Source organism: Poecile atricapillus, chromosome W (genome assembly GCF_030490865.1).
Source record: "Poecile atricapillus isolate bPoeAtr1 chromosome W, bPoeAtr1.hap1, whole genome shotgun sequence".
NCBI classification, from domain to species: domain Eukaryota; kingdom Metazoa; phylum Chordata; class Aves; order Passeriformes; family Paridae; genus Poecile; species Poecile atricapillus.
In genome coordinates, this window is record NC_081288.1 from 106,591,357 (window position 1) to 106,598,961 (window position 7,605).

General features: G+C 46.0%; 1 long non-coding RNA gene across 1 annotated transcript; it reads left to right on the top strand.

Moving 5' to 3' along the window:
- Positions 1 to 1,377: 1,377 nt before the first annotated feature.
- Positions 1,378 to 5,857, top strand: LOC131591513 (uncharacterized). The gene is made up of 3 exons (XR_009280414.1): positions 1,378 to 1,446; positions 2,413 to 2,487; positions 5,763 to 5,857. It is a non-coding gene; the product is annotated as an uncharacterized LOC131591513 (long non-coding RNA).
- Positions 5,858 to 7,605: the final 1,748 nt, after the last annotated feature.

Consider the following 7,605-nt stretch of genomic DNA (forward strand, 5'->3'; position numbering starts at 1 on the left):
AGTTTCCACAGTCTGGGGGGCGGGGCCGAGACCGAGCAGGGAGGTGAGGTTGCCTCACCACATTCCAAATGCAGGTGTGGTTGTGCTAATGCAATCTGCCCTGATGGCCCTGGGGGATGCCCCAAGGGATGGAAGGGTGGATCCCCTCTGCCTGCTACCCCTGTAGAGCCATGTGGTGCCCCTGGGGGATGGGGAAATGCGAGCCTTCCCAATACCCGGGCAGGGCAAACCCCTCCCCCCTGCCGGTTCAATACAACTCCTGGGAATGGGGAACAAAATGATTGGGACTCAGCTTTTTTCCCTACTGCTGCTCCGGTGACTTTTACTGGAACAAGACCTCAAAATCGTGCTTACAAACCGTTTTCATACCAAGACAAAAAAGAAATCTGCAAAGTACAAAGAGAATTTGGTCGTAATAGTGAAATATTTAAAAGCATTGTTAAAACAACACTAACCTCAAATTATTTGGTTCCTACAGATATTAAAGATCTTTTTAGGTGTTTGCTTACACCATCTGAATTTGATTTATGGGAAAACACATGGAAACGATTTCTAAAAAACATATTAGTAGAATTATTAAAAACTAATAACCAAAATGCAGATTTATTGAATAACCCTATTACTTTAGAGCACTTATGTGGTGAAGGCACATGAGAAAAACCTGAGGACCAAACTAGGGCATTGCCAAAAGCTGTGATAGATAAAATCACTACAGCTGCAGAAAAGGCTTTTACCCAGCTCCCTACAGCTGACAGTAAGGGCAGTTATATTAATGTAAAACAAATGCCTTCAGAAGGATTCCTGCAATTCTTAGACCGATTAAGAGAACAAGTGTCCCGTCAGGTAGAAGACCCTGTAGTACAGGCAGAGTTAGTCAAAGAACTTGCTCAGAGAAATGCTAATGAATCCTGTCGTAGAATTATTCTAGGCTTGCCTATGGATCCCCCTCCAACCCTTGCACAGATGTCAGCAGCCTGTGCAAGGAAAGCAGAGATCTTTTCACAGGAAAAGAGACCTCCCTGGACCACCCCAAGACCTGTTTCTGCGGTTTCATCTGAGACAAGGAGTGAACAGATGACGTCTGACCAGCAGCAGCGAATTTGTTTTCACTGCAGAAAACCAGGACATTTCGCGAAAAACTGTCCTTTAAAACAACAGAAACACACGAATACCAGCTTGCCAAAAAACTTGCATCACAGCGCTTATCCATTCAGCGCGCAGACATAAATGAAGTGGAAACAAATCTCTGTCCTTTAATAAAAAGGGGGGAGGGGGGTGAAAAACTGCAAAAATATAATTGTGAAAAACGTTTGCCTAATAAGGTCTGGCAATCGCAAAAGCGATTCAGACCTGTAACTTCTAAAGCTTTTTGTTTCAGATCTGACCGCTGGACTGTCATTGGAGTAGATTTGCAGGATAATTCACAAGACCTGGCTGGACTGGATAGTAGGTATTTTGTTATTGGAGACACAGCACACACACCAATAGAGATTGAGGTGGCTCCCATGACAATTATGGGAGACCTAACACATCTCATTCTCTTAGCTAGGTGCCCTCAACCACCTTTCTATATAGACAAAGGGCAGGTAATAGCCCAGGTGATCCCTGTTCCAACAGAAGTCCCAGTAGATGACAAAGCACCAGGAGTCTACTGGGAAGAAGTAGTGGGTGAAGATAAGCCCATTATGGGGTGTAATTTAACACATAAATCAGAACATCTCCATGTAGAAGGGTTAATTGATACTGGAGCAGATGTGACCATCATACCGGAGAAGGTGTGGCCCTCACATTGGGAATTACAACCGGTGGCAGGAAAAATACAGGGTGTTGGAGGGATGAAACTGGCAAAAGTTGCTAAAGATATCGTCCAGATCGAAGGTCCGGACGGTAGAATAGCTAGCGTCTGACCTTTTGTAATTGACTACAAGTGTCCCTTGTGGGGGAGAGATACCATGTCGCAATGGGGGGTGAAATTAACAATTCCTGAGACACCTCAGGATTTTTGATAGAGGCCACTGTAGAGCGTCCGGTCCAAAAGTTATCTTGGCTAGATAATGATCCAATTTGGGTCAACCAGTGGCCTCTCAGCAAACAAAAACTTGGGGCGCTAGAAAAATTAGTGGAAGAAGAATTGGCTAAAGGACACATAGTAGAAACAACCAGCCCTTGGAATTCCCCGGTGTTTGTAATAAAAAAGCCAGGGAAAGATAAATGGCGTCTCCTTCAAGATTTAAGAGAAATAAACAAAAAAATACAAGACATGGGATCTCTCCAACCAGGAATGCCATCTCCCACCATGCTACCACAGAATTGGCTACTAGCAGTACTTGATATTAAAGATTGTTTTTTTCAAATTCCCCTGCACCCAGAGGACGCACCAAGGTTTGCCTTTTCCATTCCTACAATTAACAGGGAAGCTCCAATGAAACGGTACCACTGGACAGTATTACCTCAGGGGATGAAAGCCAGCCCCTTCATCTGCCAGTGGTATGTGGGGTCATTGCTGTCCTCAGTGCGTGCTGAAAAGAGAGATGCCATCATTTTGCATTACATGGATGATATTTTAATATGCTGTCCCAATAACAACATACTGAAAGATACCCTTGACCTAGTGGTTAAAGTTTTAACCTTTGCTGGATTTCAGTTGCAGGAAGACAAAGTTCAAAGGATGCCACCTTGGAAATACCTGGGCCTGGAAATTACTGCACGGACTGTTGTTCCACAAAAATTGGAAATTATTGGTAATCCTAAAACTCTAGCAGATCTTCAATCTCTATGCGGGTCACTAAACTGGGTCAGACCATGGCTAGGTCTCACAAATGAGGACCTGAGTCCCCTACTCAATTTATTGAAAGGGGAGAGAGAGTTACTGTCTCCCAGGGAGCTGACTCCAGAAGCAAAAACTGTAATTGAAAAGGCACAAAAGGCCTTGACAGAAAGACAGGCACACCGCTTCAAACCTGAGCTGCCTTTTAAATTTATTGTCCTGGGGAAGTTGCCACACCTACATGGGTTAATATTCCAATGGGCCGAGGGGCAGAGAGATGCACTCTTAATCATAGAGTGGGTCTTCCTCTCCCATCAAAGGCCCAAAACTATCACCAAGCCACAAGAGCTGATGGCTCAGCTGATTCAAAAGGCCAGGGTAAGGCTGCGAGAACTGGCAGGTTGCGACTTTATGTGTATTCACCTCCCAGTCAGGCTCTCTGGAGAAGGCAAAAACTCCCCTGAGAGACTGACCAAAGAGATGTTTGAGCATCTACTACAGAGCAATGCTAACCTCCAGTTAGCTCTGGACAGCTATAGTGGGCAAATTTCAGTTCATGCACCATCACACAAATTGTTTCATGAGGAATTCCATCTCATTCCTCGTGAGAAAAGGAGCCGAAGGCCACTCAAGGCGCTCACAGTGTTCACTGATGCATCTGGGACATCCCACAAGTCGGTGATGACTTGGAGAAATCCACAGACTCAGCTTTGGGAAGCTGATGTTGAGTTTGTAGAGGGGTCACCCCAGATAGCTGAACTAGCTGCGGTTGTGAGAGCCTTTGAGAAATTTTCAGAACCAATTAATTTAGTTACTGACTCAGCCTACGTAGCAGGAGTGGTGTCCAGAGCGGAACAGGCAGTTCTCATGGACATTGAGAACGAACATCTCTTTAGATTGCTTTCAAAACTGATTTACTTGGTCTCGAATAGAGAACAACCTTTCTATGTAATGCATATAAGGGCGCATACCCCGTTGCCAGGTGAAATCGCTGAGGGGAACCGGAGGGCTGATTCCCTTGCTGCCCCAGCGGAAAAGGTATGTCTCCCTGATGTGTTTCAGCAGGCAAAAATAAGTCACCAGCAATACCATCAAAATGTGCCAGGACTGATTCGTCAGTTCCAGCTGACACGGTGTCCTGGGTTGATTATGATGTTAAATTGTATCCCCATTCGTCCATCTAACCCAGAGACAAGTTTTATATTCTTAAAATTCCATCTAAGACTAAAAGTGAGTGGAAAAGAAGCACCGAGTCTGTTATCAGAGACTGTTCTTGCTCCCCCCCCACATCGGGAGTTTTGACTACAGCACAGACAGACAACAAGACACAGATCGCCTTGGCTTTCCAACTAGCCGGAGCAGAGAGGTCTTACTGGACTGTTTTCTTTCCCTTTTCTGAAACAAATCGAACCTGCTTTGGACTGGGGACTCGGGGGAGCACCGGGAGCTTGCACCCGTAGACTACCGGGAGCCCAGCCTGGGCAGCGGCATTTTCCAGCGCCGAAGGGACTGATAACAAAGCAAACACCCACAGGAAAGAGACCCTCTGAAGTTTTGTCATCTCTTCTGAACGGCGAGAAGTTTTGTAATTTAAGATCATTCATTTTTGTGCTGGGTGGTGCTGTGCCTGTGAAATAAACAGGTTTTTTCCACTTCTCTCAGAAAAATCTCTTCCCGAACCGGTTGGGGGGTGGGGGAAAAGAGCCACGTGAGTTTCCTTCCCGGGGAGGGGGGGAAGCCCCACTGGAAGTTTTCTCCCAAATTTGCCCTAAACCAGGACAAATACATTCATTGGCGCCCAACGTGGGGCACGAGAGAGTGGAAAAACCCTGTACTGATTGTATTGAAGTGGCAATTACTTTGTATTGAGATAAGATAAAGCAGTCCCTAGCCATCCAGCCATGCTGCTTGAATTAATAATGTCTTTTGGAGTGCAGACCTTCATGTGTTTCTGGTCGCTAGGCTTTTTTGAGGTTTTAATACCTTTATGGTCCCTTAGTTTATTTTCTTATCCACAACTAGCCCCGGTGTTGTCCCTAACACATAGCTTTTACAGTAGAGGGGCACGGACTAGAATAGCTATTGGGCTGGGCCTAGTGATTATGACACACGGGATCAGGCTAAAGCCATTGTGGCTACCTGTCCCAATTGTCAGCTCCAGGCAGTGCCATCATTAGGCATCGGAGTTAATCCCCGAGGAATTGAAACCTGTGAAGTGTGGCAAACACACATTACACATATCCCCAGTTTTGGTCGCCTTAAGTATGTACATGTGAGCATTGATACATACTCAGGAGCAGTGTATGCCTCTGCTCATGCAGGAGAAAAATCTGTACATGCCAAACAACACTTGGTACAGGACTTTTCTGTATTGGGAATCCCTAAAGAAATTAAAACAGATAATGGCCCAGCGTATAAATCCAAGGAGTTCCTGGAATTTGTCCAGCAGGGGGGAGTGGAACATAAAACTGGCATCCCCCACTCCCCCACAGGTCAGGCTGCAATCGAGCGTACCCACCAGACGCTCAAACAAGTCCTAGCCAAGCAAGGTAGAGAAGCAGTGTGGATGTCTCCACAACAGAAACTCTGTAAAGCTCTGTTTACCATTAACTTCCTAAACTGCTCATTTGAAAACATGAATCCTCCTGTAACTCGGCATTTTAACAATGGTGGTCAGTTTAAATTGTCACAACATCCACCGGCGTTAATCAGAGACCCTGAAACTTGGCAGACCAAGGGTCCCTATGAACTTGTCACCTGGGGGCGTGGTTACGCGTGTGTATCCACTCCCACAGGCCCCCGATGGATTCCTCAGAAATTTGTAAAATTTTTTGTTCCAAAGAATCCAGCACCAGCAAGAAAAAAGGAGAAGCAAGTGGCTGTTGCTTCCAAGAGAAGACGCCGCTGAAGAGAGCAAGAAGAAATCTCTCTAGCCTCTGACCTGCATACTGTAACTGTGAATATGTTTTAAAAATGTCTGTTTCCTTTTTTTTAGAAATAACCTACCTCTTACTCAAATCCATGATGAGCCTTAACCCTGCTGTCATCCTGCTCACACTGAGCAGCCTGACAGCGGCCTGGATCGTCCCACAGCCACGCCAGAACATCTGGGTGACCCTGGCACAAACACTCCAACAGGAAAACATATGCCTATCGACTGCAGCAGCAAAAAATCCTATGTCTACCTGCCTGGTAGGAATTCCTTTGCAAGATAATGAATTCACACACAGCTTTGGTATGCTGACTCCTGAAGCAGATAATAAACTACACAGCACTCATGTAGAAGCAGAATTAAGAAACCCAGTAGAAGAGTGGCTACCCCATTTTCCTAAGGCAACCCAGGAACCCCAGGAGTTAGAGCTACTGGGTTCCTCCCCAGCATCCTACTGTGTGCACTTTAGGGTCAGTCCTCCAACTCATAAAGAAACATTCCACCATATAGTACAACATCGAGAAGAGTTCACAGCAAAAAGGTGGTGCCGTGTACTAAGGTACATCAAAGTGCACTCCTCAGCTCATACACAACCCAAAAGCCTCCCCAAAGGACTGTTCCTCATTTGTGGGGACCGTGCATGGGCAGGAATTCCATCCCGTCTCCTCGGAGGGCCGTGTACCATAGGGCGTCTATCACTGTTAGCGCCCAATCAAACATTAATTGGCGAGTGGACCCATAAAACCAATTTGACCAAAAAAATTCAAAAGAGAAGTGCTACAAAATTAGATGAAAATTGTGACTCAGAGATTTTCCATTGGTCAAAATCAAAAAGAATTGCCGCATCCATTTTCCTTCCTTGGGTGGCTGCAGCCAAAGCCCTAGGTGAATTGGGACACCTAGAGTGCTGGGTAGTAAAACAAGCGAATTTGACATCTAATGCCATAAGTGCCCTCCTAGAAGATGAAGAAATTACCAGGCAGGCGACACTTCAAAACCGTGCTGCAATAGACTTTCTCCTATTGCTCCACGGGCACGAGTGCCAGGAGTTCGAGGGTCTCTGCTGCATGGATCTGACATCGAAAGCTCCTAACATCCACGCCACGCTCCGAGAGATGAAAAGCATTATCGGACAAGTCAAGCAAGAAGCAGATGACTGGTTTAATGGACTGTTTAAAAACTGGGGACTCTCGGGGTGGTGGGCTTCAGTAGTGAAAACCATTCTGTCACTGCTAGTCATTGTTTTGCTAACAGTGTTAGTGTTTGGAGTGCTAAGCAAAATACTGTACAGAAGCATAGTTAAACTAGTGTCAGCTACCTCAGATGTCAACCATATAGAGTTGGCAGACCGGAGTAACCCCCACCAGCCTGCAAATGGAGATTGGTGGGCCACTTCAGGTCAGTAAGACGTATAAACTCGTTACCTTTCATTTAATTACATATATCAAAGTAGGGGCAGATGTGGTAATGCATATTTCTGAGTGTTTCCTAGTTTCTGTGTGGACCTCCTAGGCAGCTGTGACGTGTTTTTCCCCTCCCCTCCCTGTCCCTGAAACATGATCCCATTGGTTGGTGTTATATGTCCCCCCGCCCCTCTCCCGAGGTTTGAAAAAGCCCGGGAAGGAGAAACCCGGCCTCTTTTTCCCCTGGAATCCAGCCAGAATAAACATCCTTCGTTACTCCGGGGGGAGAAGCAGCTTCCTTTTGGGTCTTTTTCTTGGTCTCGAAGGACCTCCTGAACCCCTCAATCGACAGAGCTAGCCAGGATTACGTCGAGGGACTAAGGAAGGGTCTCCTTCACACGCGCTCATTTTTCAATGGGACATGGCATTGAAGGATCCTCTCCTTATCATTGAGTGGATCTTTGCACATAACCAGCCCACTAAGACTATTACCACCCCACAGG